Raw genomic sequence first — 23,743 nt, forward strand, 5'->3', positions numbered from 1 at the left:
AGAAATGTGAAAGAGGAAGAGGGGTGTTGCAATGCATATGACATACCTGAGTGAGGGTGTCGTGCTGAAGGTCGTGGAGTTGCAAGGTTGGCCGTGCAGGAGAGCCCTTGGCGTCCTGACACGCGATGAGAGGTGCTAATGCTGAGGTCTGGGTGACCGGGTCTGCCTGCTCCAGAGAAAAAGGAAGAGCGTTTCTGAGGACGTGACCGGCAGTCAAAGAGAGTGTCGGGGGAGAGGGGAGAAAACCCAGGGTGTCTCCTTCCTCTCGCACCGGGCTGCGTAGAAGCTGTGAAATATGGCCTGCTCTTCGAAACACCCAGGGTGGCGATGGAGACAGGGTAAGAAAAGGAGAGCTGGTTGGAGGTGGACAGAAATGCTTGCGCGGTCTGTCCCAACCTCGTGCCTGTGGAGGAGCTCTCCTCTTCCCGACCAAAGGGTCAGGAGCGGGACGAGGCAGCTGGAGCGGGCGGCTTGTCGGATCGCTTCAGCTGCACACGTTTGTGAGGTCGTTGACGGGGGAACGGGCGACCGCTGGCTCCCCAAACCGTTGGAGGTGGGGGACGCGCTGGGTCACTCCTCCTGAAAGAGGACTCCGCTCCCTGAGAAAAACGTTCTCTAGGTCTTCGGGCAGGGGAGGGAGAGGGGGATTCCCTAACTCTCCTAGGCATGAACTGCTTAAAAGCGGCGGATTGAGACTTGGAGGAACGGAATTTCTCGACCACTGTATTGACAGCCTCCCCAAACAGACCTGACTGAGAAATAGGGGCGTCGAGGAGGAAAACCTTATCTCTATCGCAAATTTCAGTGAGGTTGAGCCATAAGTGGCGTTACGCAGCAACCGCGCCAGCCATAGAGCGGCCCACCGCACGTGCGGTATGTTTGGTGGCCCTCAAGGCCAAATCCGTGGCCATACGCAGCTCCTTCACAGCCTCAGGAGTGACACCACTACCCTCATCCATCTCTTTAAGGATATCGGCCTGGTAGGCCTGAAGGATGGCCATAGTGTGAAGGGTCATGCCTGCCTGACCAGCCGCTATGTAGGATTTCCCGATTAGAGAGAAAGAGGTTCTACATGCCTTCGATGGAAGGAGAGGACGTGCCCTCCAAGATGGCGCCGACGATGGAGCAAGATGGCTGGCCAAAGTATCCTCGATCGCCGGAATGGCAGAGTAGCCCTGTTCGACAGAACCCACGAGGTTGGTGAAATCAGCAGCTGACGCATTAGTGAGACGCGAAGAGAAAGGCTGCTTCCAGGATCTTGAAATCTCCAGATGCAGATCGTTGAAAAACGGCAGTTTTCTCCGTTGGGGCCTAGAATTAGGGCCACTGAAAAACCTCTCGTCGAGTTTGGAGGACTGCGATTCGCGGGGCTCGTCAGGCCAGTCGATCGCGAGTTTCTCCGTGGCGCGCAAAAGCACATCCACGAGCTCAGAGTAGGCCGCGGTAGTAGGCCGCGTTTCCTGGCCGCTAGGCGGGATAACGTCATCGACGAGAGCAGGCCCGAAATCCTGGGAGTCGGAAGCCGCGGTAAAGATGACGCCCTCCAGCCCGAAAGAAACAGAATCGCGTGCTCCCGGGCTGGGGCACAAATAATCATGAGCGGCCGGCGAGTGAGCGAGCTCGGGAGATGGAGGGAGAGAAAGAGCGGGGCCCGTCTGCTCAAACTCCACATACTCGAGCTCAACATCCGTACCCCAGGCCGCGGATCCTCGAGAAGCCTCGGGAGCGCGACGGGGGAAACGAATTTAGAATCCTTCTCAAAAACCGCAAGCCGAGAGCGGAGAGTTTTTAGAAGTAAATTATCGCAAAATTTACATTTGAAGAGTTCAGATGCAAAAGCCTCTAAATGCCATTTGAAATTTTCTTCTAAAATGACCATTTTTATCAAGCTTGTATATTTAAGTTCAGTAATTTCACTTAAATGACAATTAATAGGTAATCTTCATTGCCATTTAAGTCAAATTACTGAACTGAAATATACAAGCTTGATAAAAATGATAATTTTAGAAGAAAATTTCAAATGGCACTTAGAGGCTTTTGCATCTGAACTCTTCATTTAGAAAAACCCAAAACGGCCTCGCGCGCATGTGAGAAACCCAAACACCTGATGCACTTACTGTGAGGGTCGTCGCTTGCGATGAAGCGAGCACATGGCGGAGAGCAACGTCGATACTCCATTGCAGCTTCACTGGAAGGAGAACAGAGTTCCACTTGTGCAGTCGCTGAAGTGCAAGAATCCGAATAATCCGTTTTTTTTTTAGGCTTAGAAAAACCGAGACGAAGGACGATGTGATCGCTTCGTGAAGGCAGAGAAATCTGAGGGGAAGATGGCGCACGCGCGTATATGATTATGCGACATAATTGCGTCGGGGCGGGGCCAGATTGCGCGAGCGCCATCAGCCAATGAATTGCCGTGATTCTATTGGGCTTCAGACAATCGGCATATTCAGAGAATATCCCACTGCGCTATCCGCAGCGTTGAGTGAACCTATGAAAGAGAACTATTTGTATCTTTAGTTTTCATCCTCTTTATCCTGTTTTTCTTCCTCATCCTCCTTGTTTGCCCATCAATATTTTGCTGTAGAACTGATCTTTCCCTAGCCTGGATACCAGCCCGAACTCCGCTAACAACATTTTTTGGTCGGGAAGATCGGTCTGGACTCGACCCATTGAGGAGTAATTATGATCAGGCAAAAAATGATAGGGCCAATCAGATTGCTGCGGGCTTTATACGATGATGGACAGATGATCTGCAGGGACGTAATCATCACGTTATCAAAGAGCACTTGTCAAAGATGACTGCAGCTGGAGAATTGAGATGTATAGATTCCGCTGTCGCGTCTTTTGTAAAATAAATCGACAGCGCATTCATTTTAATAGACAAACAGAGAACTGCAATCAAGGCATTTGTCGATCGGAAAGATATTTTTGACGCCTTCCTACATGATTCGGGAAAAGTGTAACTTATCAGCTGGCTCTGACGGTCATTAAGAAGATGGGACGTAATGAAAATCCTGCGGTCATTGTGGTTTCTCCTTTGGTAGCACTCATTGAGAAGTAAGTAAAAGAAGCAACACTCGTTATTTAACTTCTAAAATAAGTAAAGTTAGGCTACGTTCTGTATTTGAAAACTGCGCTATGCAAATGAGTTGACTTACTGCGTTGCTCTGATTGGTTGTAGGTCTTCCGACTATCCAATTGAGTGCAGAGGTTGTTTTTTTTCCTGGTTTGGTTACGGCACGCCTCATAATCAAAGCCCAACGGAGGAGTTTCAGACTCATATTCTCTCTTGAATATGAGTATGACGAAGTCAGGCTAATCTTTCCGAGCAGTATTTTGAAAACCAGGACAGGACGTGAAAACAGGACATGTTTAACGTAAAGTTGGGATGTTGTTCAGAGATAAAAACATAGCACTAGCTGCCGGATGAACAAATGCATGAGAGACAAGAGTTGTCGTATTTCCCTGGATTTAATAAAACCACTCAAGCGTTACGCTTGTCCTGATACATGGGGATCGAGCAAGAAAAAATACACAAACAAACATCCAACTCTGGTCACAATATAAAAATAAAAGAAAGAATACAAAGAGTCGGCAGAGCGGTTATCTCCTCTCCTCACTTGTCAAAATCTAACTGACACTACGCACACTATGCGCAGTTCCAACGCGTTCCCATCTCAACTCAGATTTCTATAAAGCACATAGACCGTTCATGTCCTGGGAAAACAGGACTGTTGGTCACCCTATACTATTGAGAATGAGGAGTTGACGTCATTGTACAGAGCCCCTCCCCTCTCTGTCATGTTGGTAGGATTCCCACGGCAAAACAGTATTGTTTACGTGTGTTTTTAGCTCGGTAGTAGAGGAGTTTCTCGCAATACCGCACTGTTTTACCATGCCTGGAAGTAACTGCTGCGTTAAAAACTCCTCCAGTTACTCACACGATACATATGGAAAATATAGGAACAATGGAATACAGTTTTTTTAGGTTACTGATATGGACACAGCATCAGAGAGTCTCTGACCTGACAGACGAGGAGACGCGCTGGATTGCATGGTTGGCTGATGCCTTTAGTATACGATTTTCACTGTTTTCTGTGCCTTAACGAACACGCAAAAGTGTTGTTTGAGTGCCTAGTTCATTACTTTTTTATTTCTTTGAAATAAATGTTTGAAACAACTTGATGTTGCTTAACAATATTTATTGAGAACTGAAATATATGTATATTTGGACAAAATAAGTTTCATGGACAATTTAAGTAATAATAATAAAATAATAATACTGTTATTAGTGCAAAAGAACAAATATCTTGACGCTGCTTCTCCAAATACAGCTGTTTCGCGCTTTGTGTGAGTTTGTTCCTGTAAGGTCCCTTTTCTTTCGCCTTATCTTTTTGCATTGCTTTACTTTCTTCCTTTTTTCTCGTATTCGTAGATCCGTCTCTGTCCTGCCAAAATAATAAATGCGTGAAAATTAGAGCTCTGGAATGTTTACAGTGCGTTCTATTATTCATCCGTCTCAGAGATCCGAATCGGACGACAGACGTTGCCTAGCAACACGCCCCCTTTCCTCGGATTTCTCCTCTCGGACGTCGGACAACCGTGAGGACACCGAGCAAGAATTCCGTTTCGGAATTCAAGATGGCTGCGCCCTGTGACTTGTAAGAATGAATTGTTTTCATTGTTTTTGAACCGCTTTGGTATTTTTAAATGAAGATTAACATGAAAAACATTAAATAAAGTGAGCATTTTCAAGTTCAAATGGCTGTGTTTTGATAAGGTGTAGTCATAATATATTTTATTTTAATATATATGTTAGTGCCTGTTACTCGGCCAGTGCTATCATTATAACAGCTTTTTTTTCTCCGACTCGGACACGCAAAACATAATAGAACGCTTGAAGTGTGGACGTGACGTCAAATCCGAGGTCCGAGTCGGTTCGTTGGGTATAATAGAACGCACCATGAGTCGCATATCTGTGGGGTTCTAAAGGCGTTGCCCCCATAGACTGTAAAAAAAGATGGACGACGCCCCTTCGCTCTTTTCCATCAGAGAGAACTGAAGCCGCCAGTGTCTCGATATGACGTTGACATCTTGGAACTTGAGTCTCAGTCATGCACAGTCGTGAGCAGGAAGTAATGCTGCGAAATCAAGGCCGCGCCCTCATTCTCTCTGAATCAAACGCAAGCACACGCGACATGCCCCGCACTTTCATTAAGTGTCCTCTGTCTGCTTCGTTCTTCTCCAATGATGTCTGCTGATTGCAGAACCTTGTTAAAATAAGGTAAATACAACTTCTAACCACATAATCAACATTATTAAAAAAAAGTTTAATGTAACTCTACGTACATCTTGCCTCATTTAGTATAGGGGATTCTATGAATATACTAATTAGCCCCACCACTCACTCACAGCAGCTCAGAGATCAACTTTTATCCTCCATTAGGGTCAGTACCAATAACATTTCTGAATTTCCAACAGGAGATACTGGTCTACTTTGGGCTTTTATTCATAAGTCCACCTCTGGTGAAGTGAGCACTCTGAGGAGGAAGGAATGTTGCGCTCCAAATTAGGGCGACAGCCTCAATTGGTGCACTGACATGGCGGTAATTACACGTGATGGTGCCTGACGAGGCGAGATAGAGGAAAAATAGATCCTGTAATCGAGACTGGACAGGCAAGCTATTGAGGAATGTTCCTGGATGGCTAAACAAACCAGAGGAGTGTGTGGATTAGAGCATGACATGAGGCACTATAAAAGAACAGAAGAGGTCACCAATGTCCTCTTAAACAGTGAATGTGAGTGGCAAGCTTTTAAAAAAATCAGATCAGAAACCTCTGCAATAATTTCCAACCAAGAAGCAACTTATGGAGTGAGAAAGATGCTATGTGTGATTTTACCACAGTGTGTCAAAAGTGTGTCATTTCAGTGTGGTTTGCAGAATACTTATATGCCTGCCATTGGCTGATTACACAAAGCCAAAGTTATACATTTCTTTTTTGAGAAATCAAGCTCAGAATGGCTTACTTACAGCTGTATCTGTATCTGGCTTACTTACAGCTGTATCTGTATCAAGATTTAGAAAACAAGTTTATTAATAAACAATTAAAATGCCTTGATATTTTTTCAGACACATTTATTATAGCCTATAACTCAAATCACCTTTCTGTAGGCTGTGGTTACGTTTTATCTCATTCAGGACTGCGGGGAAAATATAATTTCCAGGTTCTAATTTGGCCTCAGAAAACCAGTAAAATCTATATTTTTTCCATATTAATTTGTGAAATATTTTAAATGTTTAAAGGGGCAAATCAATCAAATATCTGAAAATTTGTCTATATATATATATATATATATATATATATATATATATATATATATATATATATATACTTTTCACAGCATTTGGCATACAGTTCAAATTTTGGTGTTCAACTTTGCGTTTTAAAAATACAACAACTGTTCATTTTTCATTTTGCAATTAGTCCGGATTAAATAAGGGGAAACGAATGAACACAAAAGTACACTGACCATTTGGACATAATATGAGGCAGAGTTCTTTTTTAATTCATAAAAGAAACAAGGAATAGCCTACTAGACAAAACCTCAAAGAAATGCCACAATCAAGAACTCGGAGCAGAAATAAGGGAGAAACACACAGGAACTGTCTTTTCCTGCCATTAATGCTTGGATAATACACCTAGTGCATCTAGTGCGGTGGCTATGATATTGCCTACCTACCAAGGGTAATCCATCGACCGGAAGTTGAAGCCTCGCGGGAGCTGACATTAGCAGAACTTCACTTGCGTTAGCATTCCCATTGACTCCCATTCATTTTGGCGTCACTTTGACAGCGAATAACTTTACATCTGAGGCGTTTGAAGACCCCATTTGTCCTTTATTTATTTCTAAAGAAACACGACAATGTATAAATAGCACCATTACCTTGTAGCTTATGTTATGGCCTCGTAGAAGCAGTTTTAGTGAAAGTAGGCTAACGATTGCGTCATACCCAAGCGACTCTCTGTCGCACAGTAGAGAGATTATCGTATGGACATGAGAAGAAGCTCGCGCGCAATCGGGGGAAACGTGGAGGCAAAATGACAAAATAATTCATCAGAATACCTCGCAAAATTGTCTCCTTCTCCTAGCTCATGGACAGCTTTTACTCACACTCTCCGCCTCTGCATGTTTCGGAAGGGAATGATTCAGATTTCTCATGCCACAGCATTTACATTTAGAACAAAAAAAAAAAAAAATCGCAAAAGTTTTGTGCAAATATTTATTGACGCTACTTAACTGAGCAAAAAGTTTTCACTCGTTAATGCAATTTTTAATTGTTAATCAGTTAACCATGGACACCCCTAGTGCCATCCGAAGCAGAACCAATGTCAAGGCGCACTGAACTCTCACACATGTGTCAGCTGTGTTGTCGATGCCCCGAAAGAAGAGAAAGTGCACACAAAAGCTTAGACATAATAAATCCATAGACGCCCTGTTGGCTGCTTTGGAACGTTGCTGCGATAGTTTTCTTATTTTGAAAAAAGCATTTTGTGTGATTGACCCGATTTTAGCAATAACAAAGATAACTGATTGATCCTTTATCTAATACAATATGGTACGTACAACTACAGTGCAATGCAAATAGAGTGCCGAAGTTACGACGTCACTCTGTAGGCCAAAATGCGGAAGTGAGTTAGCATTGTAGCACCCGGTTCCCTCGCTCTAAAGTCTATGGGAATTTTGAACGGGTTTTTGCTAAATCGCCTGAAATTAGGTGTGTGGAGAACAAAGCCTATCCACAAGTTTCCGAGGGGCGCTCCAGTAAAAAATAAAGTGGGTGAAACTTCCGGTGAGGCGGCGGAAGTAGCATTCCAATGGTATTTTGTGTATTAGTTAGCGAAGAGGCTAGCTGTTTTTCTGAGAATTATTTTACTATTTAAAGACGCAAATCTTTATGAGAGATGTCGTTACGGAGCTCAGGGGCAACATGTGCTGTTCGCGGTTGTATGTATAACCGGACTAAACTAATTCAGTGGCTTAAATGTTATTGTTTTGAACATAAGCTGAAAACGAAATCAGAGTGATCCTGAGCCCGTCTCTGATCCTGCCAACGACTGTAGTTTCCATCACCTCCCAAAACACGACGAATCTTCCTGTGTACATTTGTTTAAATTCTTAATATTCTATAAACTTTTATCAGCATGTGTTTGGATGTTCTCTACTGATGTTGCACCTAAACTCAGGATCAAAGCCTGTGTTGACAGAATACCAAATGTGCCAGTTAATGTATTCAAGTAGTATATTCATTTATAATTTTGAATAAACTCCAAAGCACAATGACTAAGTGTGTATTTTTTATTTTAATTGTTTGTCAGCTCGCACAACTGTCTGTCACCATGCCTTGATGAGTATTGATTATTAATAATGTTATTATAATACTGCCAATCAACTACTGCGGAGGGTTAAGGTACTGTTATTTCACCCTTTTTAATTTCGTTGAGGTTGTGTTCCCACATCGTTAGCTAGTTTGGATCGCTATAACTTGAATGACTGTCAACTATTGAATGAACGAGTGTCAAGCATGTCAAATCGTGCTTTGTTTACTTCAAAACGGAAGTCGCGCCCACTTTTGACGCAAGGCCTCATGGGGCGTAGGAAACTTGTGGATAAATATTTTCACGTTTTGATCTATGACTGTCACATTGGGTCAGGAACGAGACAGAAAGCAAATCCAATCGCAAGCATTTATTAATCCCACTAACAGATAATCCAGGGACCTCAGAACAGGGCAGAGAAACAGGCAGGAACCGAGTGACATTTAGACAACAACCGACAGCCAACAACTGAAACACAGGGGTATAAATACACAGACAAACAAGCTAATCAAGCTAACAAGGGGGTGTGGTAAATAAGAAACACCTGTGGACACTGAGCAACATCATAACAAAAGACAAGACACATGGTAGGATCACATGACAAACAAGGAAACACGTGATAAACAAAGCAAAACAAAACCCACAACGTGACATAGCCTCCCCCCTATGGGCGGCTCCCGACGCCCCTAGTGTAACACCCAAAACAAAACCCAAAACACAAGTTCAGGAGGGTGGTGACGCGGAGGTGGTCCTGAGGGAGGGAAGGAGGGCCAAGTCTGTGCAGGGGAACAGGACCAGACTTGGAGCAGACGACCAGGCGAAGGCCAGGGCGGAGCAGGACCAGGCGAAGGCCAGGGCGGAGCAGGACCAGGCGAAGGCCAGGGCGGAGCAGGATCAGGCGAAGGCCAGGGCGGAGCAGGACCAGGCGACGGCCAGGGCGGAGCAGGACCAGGCGACGGCCAGGGCGGAGCAGGACCAGGCGAAGGCCAGGGCGGAGCAGGACCAGGCGAAGGCCAGTGCGGAGCAGGACCAGGCGAAGGCCAGGGCGGAGCAGGATCAGGCGAAGGCCAGGGCGGAGCAGGATCAGGCGAAGGCCAGGGCGGAGCAGGATCAGGCGACGGCCAGGGCGGAGCAGTACCAGGCGAAGGCCAGGGCGGAGCAGGACCAGGCGAAACTGTGGGACCCTCGGGCGTCCACAACAGTGAAACCCCCTCGGGAGACCACGGCGGTGAAGACCCCTCGGGCGGCCACGGCGGTGAAGCCCCCTCGGGCGGCCACGGCGGTGAAGACCCCTCGGGCGGCCACGGCGGTGAAGACCCCTCGGGCGGCCACGGCGGTGAAGACCCCTCGGGCGGCCACGGCGGTGAGGTCCCTTCGGGAGGCCGTGGCGGTGAGAGCCCTTCGGGAGGCCGTGGCGGTGAGAGCCCTTCGGGAGGCCACGGCGGTGAGAGCCCTTCGGGAGGCCACGGCGGTGAGAGCCCTTCGGGAGGCCACGGCGGTGAGAGCCCTTCGGGAGGCCGTGGCGGTGAGAGCCCTTCGGGAGGCCGTGGCGGTGAGAGCCCTTCGGGAGGCCGCGGCGGTGAGAGCCCTTCGGGCGGCCACGGCGGTGAGAGCCCTTCAGGCGGCCGTGGCTGGGACACTGGGCCCCCCCCCCAAAAAATATTTGGGTTGAGTCCCCGGGTGAAGGGCAGATGGGGAGTGGATGGTCTCGGGCAGGACGGTCTCTGGCGCTGGCTGGACGGTCTCTGGGGCTGGGCTGGTCGGGCCCAGCGAGGAAGAGAGCTCGGGCTCGGAGAGACTGGACGGGACCAGCAGTGAAGAGCATACAGTCTCTGGAGGGCTGGATGGAACCAGCAGTGAAGAGCATACAGTCTCTGGAGGGCTGGACGGAACCAGCAGTGAAGAGCGTTCAGTCTCTGGATGGCTGGACGGACCCAGCAGTGAAGAGCATACCGTCTCTGGAGGGCTGGACGGAACCAGCAGTGAAGAACATACAGTCTCTGGAGAGCTGGACGGAACCAGCGGTGAAGAGCATTCAGTCTCTGGAGGGCTGGACGGAACCAGCGGTGAAGAGCATTCAGTCTCTGGAGAGCTGGACGGAACCAGCGGTGAAGAGCATACAGTCTCTGGAGAGCTGGACGGAACCAGCGGTGAAGAGCATTCAGTCTCTGGAGAGCTGGACGGAACCAGCGGTGAAGAGCATTCAGTCTCTGGAGAGCTGGACGGAACCAGCAGGGCGAGGCGCAGAGGCGGGGCCGGCAGGGCGAGGCGCAGAGGCGGGGCCGGCAGGGCGAGGCGCAGAGGCGGGGCCGGCAGGGCGAGGCGCAGAGGCGGGGCCGGCAGGGCGAGGCGCAGAGGCGGGGCCGGCAGGGCGAGGCGCAGAGGCGGGGCCGGCAGGGTGAGGCATCCTGGTATGCTCACCGAAGCCTGGCGAACCGAACGAGCCCTCCTTTTCCTCCTGCGGCGGCATTTCACTTGAACTGAAGACTTAATCACATGAACTGAAGACTCATCGTGACTCACTTGAACCAGATACTCATAATCACTCACGTGAACAGGAGATTCATCACCCGTGAGGCTTGAGTGAAGTGCAGGCTCGACAGGGCTGACGGGGAGCGCAGGCTCGGCAGGGCTGACGGTGAGCGCAGGCTCGGCAGGGCTGACGGTGAGCTTTGGAATGAAACTCTCTTCACAAACGGAGATCGCCTCTCTCCAGTTCAGACCTGAGAGATTGGGGAGCTCCCTCGGGTTGACCTCCTTAGCCCCTAGCTGGTAACACAGCTTAATAGCCTCATCACCGAGAGAGCAGGAGGCAGCGAGAGGAACAAACCCCCAGGTATACTGGAACAAATCACAGCTATTCAGGGCCAAGGCCGCGATCTGACCAGCAAACTCCCGGATTTGTGCTGCTGGATTCATTTGCGGTCGGTTGTTCTGTCACATTGGGTCAGGAACGAGACAGAAAGCAAATCCAATCGCAAGCATTTATTAATCCCACTAACAGATAATCCAGGGACCTCAGAACAGGGCAGAGAAACAGGCAGGAACCGAGTGACATTTAGACAACAACCGACAGCCAACAACTGAAACACAGGGGTATAAATACACAGACAAACAAGCTAATCAAGCTAACAAGGGGGTGTGGTAAATAAGAAACACCTGTGGACACTGAGCAACATCATAACAAAAGACAAGACACATGGTAGGATCACATGACAAACAAGGAAACACGTGATAAACAAAGCAAAACAAAACCCACAACGTGACAATGACATAGAACACACAGTTATAACCTGCTTGTGTGTTTTTTTTAAAAACTTTATTGTGTCTGCTTGTGTTTTTAAAAAACTTTATATAGGCTTCAAAATGTATAAATTTTAGATTAACTTGTAAAGATTATCTTGAGAGACAAAACGTGTAAGGGTCACAACTCTTTGTTAAACACAGATCTTATTTTTTGCGATTTTCCAAAAGTCTATGGGGAAAACGCATAGCATTTCGGTCGAGGGAACACATGCGCCGCTAGCTTCCGAGTCATCCTACAAAGTGACGTCATCACTTCGGCACTCTATAGTGAATAAAAGATAAAGTGAGAAGTAATGGTAAATAGCTTAGTCAATAAAATAAACAAACAGTAGCCTATACAGCAAATAAAATAGTAATGAAAAGGTTATATCAAATATATGCTATAAAATAAAATGATTCAGTTTTATTGATCAGTAATTTACATTATAACAGTATAAGTAGCCTAAATGAAGACAAGAAATAAAGTAAACGATTCAGAAAAACATACAGCAGGATCCAACGTTAAAATAGCCAAAATATAAAGTTATGAAACTTCACTTTGCCCTCAGCCAAAACTATTTTCCAGGGAACAAATGATAGAATAATGAGACCAAAGATCGCCCATTAGATATACACATGACAAATTATATCTCATGTTTAACCACTAGACTAGAGACATCAAAGCCAGCGGCAAACGTCAGAAGCAAGCCGAGGTAAGGCTATTTCCAGGCAGGGTACATGAGCACTAAGAGCCCGCTGAAAGACTGGATCTCACAACTCCGAAAACATCAGATAAAATTTTTAAATAGGCACTATGAATAAACCACAAATTTGAGCTTTAAACAACTACATTGTCGACTGAAAAACTATTAAAACTACATTTCATGACACAATAACATAACAATAACAATGGTATTTTTAAACTTCACAGCTTTTCTCGTCTGTGTCGGACTGTTTATGCGCAAAAGCACCAAAGTGACTAAAAGATTGCCGTAAAGCAGGTAACGTTACGTACAGATCGGCGCGCTTTACACAATCTAAATACCGCCGAGCGTGCCGTCGTCTCTCTGAACTTGGTCGTACGATGTGTATGACGTCATTGACATTTTAAAAGACTTTTTAAAGAAAATAAGTGCCTAAAAAATCTAACACCAAGTAATTTGTAATTTCTTTGCATCTCCTTTCGAATACAACATTCAAATTACTAGACAAAAAATTATATCCCGAGAAAAGTGGATTTTTAGGGGTATAGCTCCATGGACCACCATTTATTCTTCACTTGTCCTGTGAGCGCCTTCATATGGACCCAGAGTGGAATTGCAACCAGTTCAGAACCCGGAAGTTTACAGTTTTTTTTCAATCGCTAAAAAAACGTTTACACATACTTCTGATACTGATACAGAAACTTACACCTACAAAACATAAGTGGCCAAATGGATCATTTTCGTTTTAAAAACACATTTTGTTAAATATATACTAACTCTTCATTTCAAAATAGAACGCATCTTTCTCTGCACACACTAACTTTACCAAAACACTGCAATCCACCGTTTTTACACTAAATCTCGGTTGGGAGAACTGTATGTCCACAAGTAGAGTAATGTTTACATTCAAAAGCATTCTAGTAAAAAGCAAATCAGTTTTTTTTTTCCACATCTCACGGCATCTCTCACTGCTCCTGCATCTCTCACTCCTCCTGCACTTCTCATCTCTCACTGCACCTGATCTTCTCCCTGGGCACCTTGCTCTTACTCTTCCTCTTCCTTGTACAGACATTACAGTGTTTGTCTTTTTCTGTTTCCAAAAACATCACTCCTCAAAGTTCTCCTTTTACTGTATAAGTGTCAATGTAATAGAAAACAATAACCCCTGGCACCGAGTCTAAGCCAGACTGGAATCAGTTGGCCCAATTTACCCAACATTAATAAGCCGTGCGTCAATTATTCAATTGTTTGATTATTATCAGCTGAGATACTGTATTGTTTTTGAACTGATATCATTGCAGAAGTAGAGGTTTTTGTTCTGTATCTAAGGTTTGGAATATTTTTTTTGTATTTGTAAATACTACAAAAAAAATCCATAATTTTGTTGAGAGGTATAGCTTGTTTGTTAAGAAAATATAAGCATTGTGCAAATGTGTTCACTGACATCATATTGTATGAAAACGACATGAAATGTGTGAATGGTATGGCCACAAAAGACCGATGCTGTGCTAATTGTGGTTAGGATTTTTAAAATGTGACAACTGGTTGGACAAACGCTTGTTAACGACTGAAAAAAATTGTAATGTGAGTAGGAGTTCTCCCCATATTAGACATTCTCTGCCATCCCCCTGCCCTAGACTGAGGTCCAGAGCATTCTGGAGCAGGTTTTCATTAACATTGCTGTATTCATCTTTCCCTCGATCCGGTTTAGTCTCACAGTTGATGCAGCTGAAAATTATCCCCACTGCATGATCTTGCTGCCACCATCATGCTTCACTGTCACTGTAAAAAGTGAACAGTTGGATCAACTTAAAAAAAATTACTTCAATTGGTAACACCTAAAAAATTAAGTTTTCTCAACTTAAATTATCACGTTTTCTCAACTTAATTTCACTAGGTCAATCACACTTAAATTATTTGAGTTCATTCAATCCTATTATTTACATTAGTCTGACTTAATTTCACTGCATTCCAACTCAAATTTATTAATTTTTCCTACAATTGGATCAACTTAAAAAAAAATACTTCAATTGGTAACACCTAAAAAAAAAGTTCTCAACTTAAATTATTTTATTTTCTCAACTTAATTTCACTAAGTCAATCACAGAAGACTCAAATTGCTTTAGAAATATTTATTTATTATTTATACGCCATCAGTATTTTCCATATTACAAACTTTTTTACAAACATTTGTTGTGCAAATGAAATTTCATTTACTGACACATTTATTCCATTAACAGTCTTTTTGAAAAGTTGTCTTTGCACTGAATTATGCTCAAAACTGCATAAGCCAACATATTTATAAAAATAAATATAAAAACATAGTGGTTATGCCCTTAAATGAGCCACCTAAAAACAATTAAAGGGATAGTTCACCCAAAAATGGTTCAAGCTGCTCCAAACCTGCTTGAGTTAGTTTCTTCTGCTGGACACAAAAGAAGATGTTTTGAAGAATGTTGGTAACCAGACAGTTGACTTCTGAAAAGTTTGACTGTTGACTTCCAAAGATACAGGAAGTCAATGGGTGCCTTCAACTGCCAGGTCACCAACATTCTTCAATAAATCTTTTGTGTCCAGCAGAAGAAACTAACTCATGCAGGTTTGGAACAACTTGAACCATTTTTGGGTGAACTTTCCCTTTAATCTTTCAAATAGAACCATACTGTATGATAAGAGCTTTAGAACAGCTTACAGGTAATGCCCTAAATTTAAAGCGAACCAATCAGATTCAAACAAACAACTACACATTCATACTAGACATATGAATGAACAAATGGATAGTCTACAAACATAAGAAAACAAATTAAACATCCAACTAAAATGGATACATTCTTTAAAACACAGACTAGACATATGCACATTCAATCATTACTGCAAGTTCACTGTAGTCTACTGAAAAGACTTAGTCTTAGTCTGAAAAGACATTGTAGTCTACTGAACTTTTGGTGACATCTTGTGCTGATCAAGCTGCAAGAGAACTTTCTGGAATACCTCGAAAGTAAAACGAAGCGGTTTTGGGTAAGCCAGATTGATGATGTATATCATCCCGAGAAGCAAGGCACAAGCTGATGGCAGTTCATTCAAAACTTTAACACCCTCAATGACGACACCTATGTCAGCCGGTGGTTCGTGATGTTCTCCCCCTCCTTCCGAATAACATACACCGCCATGGCGAATAGCTCCAGCTCACCGTCCCAATCATCTCGCTGGTTATCCTAAAGAAATGTACATAAAAAATAAACATTTTGCAGTCATAACTACAAAACACAAATTTAAACTTTCTGAAAAATCTAAATAGAACATGCAGAATTTCAACTCACAAGGTACTCCTTGATGAGGTCTTGAGGATTTTCCCCCCAGGAAAACGATGAGGGCCTTCAGGACACACTCTCTTTTCGTGGTAACTCGTAATCTGTAATGGAGAATCAGATTTCCCCAAGGAGAGCAAAGGACAATAAAATATAAACACTTACAAAACTATAAAAGTTTGTATTAATGACTGGACAAATTATATACATCACAGAAGTATAAAAAATTATTCAGATATAAACACTGATGTCTACGTTACCATTCAAAAAATATTTTTTTTTAGGTTCACCTCAAAGAGCATACACAGTGAAGTCAAAATTAAACATGACTGAATGACTCATAAATGTAAGTACACATTGATGGCCTAAGACACGAAATGAGCGGTTTGTGTGAGAAAACTAAAAGTATTTTTATCGTTTTTACCTCGTGTAACACAAACTGATCTGACAGCATGGGCGCTTCGGTCTGCGCACATGCCGGAAGTGATCGCATGCGAGTCAATGTCACTCATTGTTTACAAAGAGATTTAAGAAGTTTTACCCTTCACTAAACATATTTAGATATATCGAAATCATCTTCCATTGGAATTTCCTGTATATCTAAATATGTTTAGTGAAAGGTAAAACTTCCGAAATCTCTGTGTAAATAATGAGTGACGTAGGCGCGCAAGCGGTCACTTGCGCAGCGATCACTTACACATGCGCAGGCCGAAGCGCCCGTGCCGTCAGATCAGTTGACATGGCTGTGTTACACGAGGTAAAAACGATATAAATACTGTTCGTTTTCCCACACAAACCGTTTGTTTCGTGTCTTAGGCCATCACTGTGTACATACATTTACGAGTCATTAAATCATGTTTAATTTGGACTTCTCTGTGCATGCTCTTTGAGGTGGTGACCATAGACCTGCATTATATGACTAATAGACAACAACGGTTTGACTGAAAAATATCAAAATTGAAAATACTGTGGAAACAAAGACACCTAACTTACATCTTGGATGCCCTTGAGGTAAGATAAAACATAAAACATATCAAAAATTAATTTCAAAGTGAACTATCCATTTAAATCAGCCAGTACTTGAGCACCTTTTACATGCACAATACATGTTACGTCATAATCATTTCGAGCTTCAAAATTGGTTTACACTGTATAAACGAAAAAAAAAAAGAGATATTTCTGTGAATCAAAAAAAGGCACATGCATTCGGGATGTCATAAGGGTGAGTTAATGCCAATTTCTTAATTAGGATAAAATGCAAGTCAATAGCATTAAACAACATTAGATGGAATTTACTCAAACATGTCCAACATTAGTAATTCATATTATCTATTATCAATAGAAGAAATTAGAAATTACTTAAATTAATAGAAAATACTTACCATGTAACGTTATTGCAAAGCGTCGTCCTCAATCGTCAAACGTGTGAAAAGCTTTCGGTCCTAAGAAGAGAAAAATGTTGTATCATTAGTATTTAACTTAAGACAAGTGGTGAAAATGTATTTGCTACAGTTCAAGTAATTAATTAGTTGTAAAAATACTACTATTTCTACAAAAAAATCATAATTTTAAAGAAAACCCTGATTTGTTTTCCTGCATGAAACACCTCGAGCTAGGCAAATGAAGCTAGCGTTAAGCACAGGGCACTGATCAGGGAATCAGTTGACGTTAATGGGTAGACTCCCTGATCAGTGCCCTGGTTAACTGGTTAACCCAATGACTTTGACATTTTGGGCGAAAAAAGTCGATGAATAAATCAGAGCTAACGTTTCAAAGACAAATAAAAGAACAGACAAAAAAGAAAACTCAAATATTTTACTGCAGGAATTCAAATTCAAGCATTTTGTCCTGCTCCCCGAGCACTTCCCGCCCAAAGCATTTCCAATTTCTCACAGACGGTTATCATTTTTAAATTATTTAATACACAAGTCCCAAGATCCAAACTAAACACATTTTTTTTAATAAAACAAACGAGTAACGTTGAAGACAACATCATTAATAACGTTAACTTACTGTACATAGAACATATTCAGTAATGCTAGTTTGCAAACGTATGTTCAAAAATGGGGTTAACTGCGATTTTGTTAGTATTCATGTTCACTAACAACATTCATTAACTCATAAACAACTAAAACAAACGTCCAAAAGTTGCATATTTGAGTATATTAATTAAAAAACAAACTTCCAACCTACCTTATTCATTCGAGTAAGAAAAGAAAATGGCGGTTGAGCAGAAGTTCCAGACAGGCTCGTGCGTCATGACGTCAGGAAAAAAAAAACGTCTGACGCGGGGGACCTTAAACAGAAATTATACTTTGGGTGAAAGTGAGATATCTGAGTGTCTGTGAATTTCTATGCGTTCAAGTTGAATGAGTGTACAATAATCAATTACGATTAGGAAAGCAGAAATACGAAGTAAATAGACTCAAATAGTTCTAGTAATCCAACTTACACACATATTCACTTTTTACAGTTTAAGGATGGTATTGGGCAGGTGATAAGCAGTGCCTCCAGACATGACACTTCACATTTAGGTTTCTTCAGACCATACAATTTTGTTTCTCATGGTCTGAGAGTCCTCCAGAAGCCTTTTGGCAATCTCCAGGCAGGCTATCATGTGGGAGTGGCTTCCGTCTGGCCACTCTGGCCACTCATGGTTGTTATTCTGGAAGGTTCTCCTCTCTCCACAGAGAAATGATGGGGCTCTGTCAGAGTGACCATCAGGTTCTAGGTCATCTCCCCGACTAATGCCCTTCTCCCCAGATTGCTCAGTTTGGCCGGGCAGCCAGCTCTAGGAAGAGTCCTGGTGGTTCCAAACCTCTTCCTTTTACAGATGATGGAGGCCACTGTGCTCAATGGGACCTTCCAATGCAGGTCTTCCTCATGACCTTCCTCAGGTCTGTGCCTCAATACAATCCTTTCTCTGAGGTCTACAGACAAAATAGGCTTTATGCACACATAAATTCCGCATTTGACGCAAAACTACTCTGCAGTTTCCGGTTGGGGAGATTTAAAGGGGTGATGAACTGAGAAACCAAATTTTCCTTGAGCTTTTGACATCTAAGAGGTCATCATATTATAAGAATATCCTGTAAGTTTCAGAACTGAAAACATCCTTGTAAGTCCAATAAAAGCTTTTATTGACACCAGCCTCTGCAAACGACTCGTTTTTCAAAGTGGGAAGTGGGGAACTATGACGTCAAAGAGGATTTTAATGATGTTTCAGCTGATGAGGTAAAACATTGTCCGTCTGTTCGTTTTGTAAACAAGACTGGATTTGCAGACCGATTAAGAGTAAAGAACAGTGCTGTGCCGTCTATATTGGATCAGACAGGAATTGTTCAGCACACAGACTCTGGCTCGAACATGTATGGGCGAATCATTCCGGTTGCCATTTTACAACATTGGACGTTTTCAAAACAATTTCCCCCAAGTGCATCAACGGGTGAGTTGAAACTCATTATAATATGCAAAACTGTTATCCACTCACAGCAGTGGGCGTTTCCTTCCATGTCTTCAGTGCCCATAAAAAACGATTGTTTCTGAGCTGGGCTCAAAACGAGGGTAGGCTACAAAATAGCCTATTACTTATTCATTTTGATGTTTTTGAATGCAAAAACCAAGCAAACGTCATAAGTTGGCCTCAGACAACATTATAATAAAATTTAAAAAAGCCAGTTCATGACCCCTTTAAAGCGCAGGAAAACCGAGGACAGGGACAGAGTATTCAAAATTTACTGTCCTCTTTAATACGTTTAGATGTCATTTTATATATAGTTATGTTGATTTAATATAATAAACATTATACAAATAAACGTAAACAAAATGAGGGGTGGATGTTTTGTCTGTTGACTAAAGTTTCTTTGTATAGCCATTGAGTATATCGGCGGAAGGAAATACGTCATGCACTGCCGTGCATAGAGCCCATTCCTTGGACTTCATGGCTTGGTTTGTGCTCTGACATGCAGTGTTAACTGCAGGACCTGACAATATATAGTTAGGTGTGTGCCTTTCCAAATCATGTCCAACTGAATTCAATGGCGGCCACCCCTGCCCGACTCCTGGCCACCCCATTGGCCACCCCAATGGCCAGTATTAATTTTTGTAGCATCAGTTATGCATTTTATAAATAAGTCAAAAATATTCTTAAGTAAAAGAAGACGGGGAATTATGTGTCGTGACGTGCTTTTTAAGTGCCAAATGGTATACTGTTACAGCAGCTTTTAGGTGTGTTTTTGCCACGTTTGGACAGGCAGGGATGCAAACAGCGCGCTTTTCGGCGCCTCCCGCTTTTTTCACGTCAGTTTGGGTGACAAAGTCATCTGAAGTCATTCCATAGCTTAATGTGAGGGACAGAAGTATATTTACATCATTAAAGTATAAACTCGTTTTCCCTCCTCTGCGGCTGTCATCATTCTCCATTCATATTCAAACAGCACGCGCGCCTCTTGGATGCACGGTAAAACTCTCTCCAATATGATATATTGACATTATAAATGCATGATCTGTAGATAAAAGTCTGTATATTCACATAAAATTACTTTATTTTCTTGGAGTTTGTTGCTGTTTTTAAACGACTCACTACCGTGTTCTGTTAGATCACACATATCACAAGGATTATGAATCGGCATCAAACGCACAATAACTGTGAAACAAAGGAACAAATCGCACTAGGATTATTTTGTGCGCTCAACATTTCTTCGATTTGTGACATGAGCTTTTAAATGCACACTTATGAAGCGCAGTGCTGCTGCACACTGTGACTCAATGTTGCTTTGAGCACATCATTCTGCACCCGCGATGCGCATACACGCTGTGTGCTCGCTGTTTTTCATGTAATCATTTGCGCACTGAAATATTATTAAAAGCCAATATATTTTGTTATACCTAGCCTGCTCAATACATTTTAAATAAGCATAATTTAATTGTATATAATTTATTTGTAGTTTAGGCTGTGCACTTCTGAATTCTTGACATTAATATATAAATATAAAATTGTGACATGATTGCCTGATTGAATTTTAAAAGAGAATTAATAGTAATTTTTTTTTATTAACATATTTAGATTTTATAAAATTACTGTGCAGATTTTTTCAAGAATTACTTTTTGCTGCTGATGTATACACTCATTAAGTGTATTAAAAATTCATAATACATTTATGTAATATTTAAAGGTGTTAACTGTAATCTTACACAGCAAACTAATAACTTAAACATGATTAAATTCATCACAATTATGTAAGTATCTGGAAATTTGCTGTGGGGCAAGGACCCTTATATCATATAATATATATCATTATATACACTGTAACATATATTAGTTGGGCCCTACTAATATCATTAGTAACATTAAATATTACACAATAAACCAAAGTATATCAGTAGGAGTTTCCTTAAGTCTTTCTGATAGTTTTCTACAGGCTGGTTTATTACAACAGTAGAAAACAATTCTGAAATTATGGTTTATACTGTAGTTTTGGTGTGCCACCCCAAGATTTTAACTGGCCCCATCTGGCCACCCCTACGAAAAATTTCTGGAGGCGCCACTGACTGAATTTACCACAGGTGGACTCCAATCGAGTTGTAAAGACATCTCTAGGATGATCAGTGGAAACAGGATGTGTCTGAGCTCCATTCTGAGTGTCATGGCAAAGGCTGTGAATACTTTTGTACATGTGATTTTTTTTTTCCCAAAATGTGGAAAAAGTGAAGCGCTGTGAATACTTTCCGGATGCACTGTATATTATGTGTTTGTGTTTTATGAATGAGGAAACCTGTCAACAATTTGGCCATTTTTATGTAGAGTTTTGTAGAAATCATTAAGAAAACTTGGAATGTGTGTGAAAACACGTGAACTGTGTTTTGGTAACATTTTATTTTGATGCTGACATGCAGTTTCAAAGTTTAAAGTGGACCATCGAAAGAAGTTTTGAGCAATGTGTCTTTATTTTGAGAACTGAATAAATGGTTTGGGAAATTGCATAAACTGAATCAGTTATAGTGAGTAAGCAATGGAGCAATAGCAATGGCAATAAATATATAATATTATATATATATATATATATATATATATATATATATATATATATATATATTGATATATAACTATATAGTCGAGTCTTGTCAATAGGTCACACATGCACTAACAGCTCAGAAATAAACAAACCCTTGCGTTTTGTTCAGTGAATATGTTGCTATTGCTGGCTACTTTTATACCCTGAAAGTTACCTTCGTTTTTGGAACCTGAAAGCCAAGGTTATTTGCTTACTTACCCTTAAACACCTGGGTATGTCACATAACTTGCTTTCTGGTCATGAGATGCACCTCTGAGCTATTTTAAGAGAACTGGTGGATCATTGAGTGATCTGATATGCATTAATGAAATGCAAGATTCATAGAAATTTAGAAAATATGTTTGATAAATTATTTTAACCATTTTGCATTCATTGAGTTGCAATAAACTAATGCCTAGATGTTTTGAGGGGTAAGACAACAGAGAACCAGAATAACCTATTTTGATCAAGATGACATAAGCAACCGATAATGTAGGCAGACAACTGTACTTAATCGTTGCATGAATGTAGAAAAGCACTTGCAATTTGTTCAAAAGATTGAGAAATTGCTTTTCTGATGTCCAAAAGAGACTAGATGATGTGGAGGTTAAACAAGTAGTTTTGAGAATGTCAATTGTGATTTGAGAAATGTACCAAAGCGACTGAGAAAAGCTGCAACTGGTTGATCATTGGTTGATATAATTCTTTACTTCTGTATTATAGTGAAATTCAAGATTCAGATACCCAATTAATCAATTCTGGAACACGTTAATACATTTAAAAAAATCTAATAGACATGTATAGAAAATATGCTTTGGTAGATTAGTTCAACCATTTTGCATTTAATGACTGTGTGATGTACTAATGGCTAGATGTTTTGAGGGGGTTAGATAACAACAGAGAAAATTTGATCAACACAGCATAAGCAATTGATAATGGAAACAGCAGACGGCTGTACATAATCAAATGCATGAATGTCCATGAGCATTGTCAATTTGTAAAAAAAAATATATATATATATAGGAAATTGTTTTTATGATGTGGAATGAAATGGGAAGGAATATTTTGTCCCTAGTGAAATTGGACTCGATACTCAATGTCTCTACATCACCTGTTACACCTAATAATTCTAAAATACAGTATATTCAAACTACTTTACATATATTACACACATCACACTACATTCATGTACATTCACCACACACACACACACACACACACACACACACACACACACACACACACACACACACACACACACACACACACGCACACACAGAGGTAACTGCTACCATTTATAAAAGGATAGGATGTATTCCTTATTTACAGTGTTTTTTTGTTTTACAATTGCTAACATACTTTTGTCCAATCTGTAGTCACACTTTCAAAACACTAAACACAATTACCACAACATCAGCTTGTTGTGACCATACTTTTAAAAGAGTAGTTCTCTTTAAAATTAAAATTTAATGATTTACTCACCCTCAAGCCATCCTAGGTGCATATTTTTTTTTAGACGAATACAGTCTGAGCTACCTTATATTAATAAACACCCTGAATATTTAGAGATTTATAAAGGCAGTGGATTGCAACCATCAGTTTGAAGCTCAAAAAAGCGCACCTACTTACAATAAAAGTGCTCCACATGGCTCCGCGGGGTAAATAAAGGCCTTCTGAAGCAAAGCGATGAGTTTGTGTAAGAAAAATATATTTATATTTAACACGTTACAAAGTAAAATTCTAGCGTCTGGCCAAACTGCCATTCACAGTCTACTTGCTAAAGCGCAACTTACGCAACTTGTGATGTCAGAAGTAGCGTAGTGCATCATGGCATAGCATAAATATCAGCAGTACGTTGCAGTACTCGCATAAGTTGTGCTTTAGACTTAAGTAGAATCATTATGTTCATTTGAGTTCTGTCTTTTGCATTCCATCAATATTATGTTTATTATAATATATATATATCCGAAAAACGGATCTCATAAAATTGCGTGTGTATGACACGCCAATTCGT

At 41.7% G+C, this 23,743-nt stretch overlaps 1 protein-coding gene and 1 long non-coding RNA gene across 2 annotated transcripts in view; both read right to left on the bottom strand.

Annotated features, from left to right (window-relative positions):
- tshr (thyroid stimulating hormone receptor) overlaps positions 1-23,743 on the bottom strand; it is a 60,994-nt gene that overhangs the window by 25,365 nt on the left and 11,886 nt on the right. The gene's annotated exons all lie outside the window — the stretch shown is intronic.
- LOC148976492 (uncharacterized) lies at positions 15,418-18,291 on the bottom strand. The gene is made up of 4 exons (XR_016145918.1): positions 17,870-18,291; positions 17,059-17,118; positions 15,689-15,780; positions 15,418-15,583 (listed from the first exon to the last, which is right to left on the bottom strand). It is a non-coding gene; the product is annotated as an uncharacterized LOC148976492 (long non-coding RNA).

The sequence above is a fragment of the Pimephales promelas genome, chromosome 13 (assembly GCF_988280905.1).
Source record: "Pimephales promelas chromosome 13, fPimPro1.hap1.1, whole genome shotgun sequence".
In the NCBI taxonomy this organism is placed as follows: Eukaryota; Metazoa; Chordata; class Actinopteri; order Cypriniformes; family Leuciscidae; genus Pimephales; species Pimephales promelas.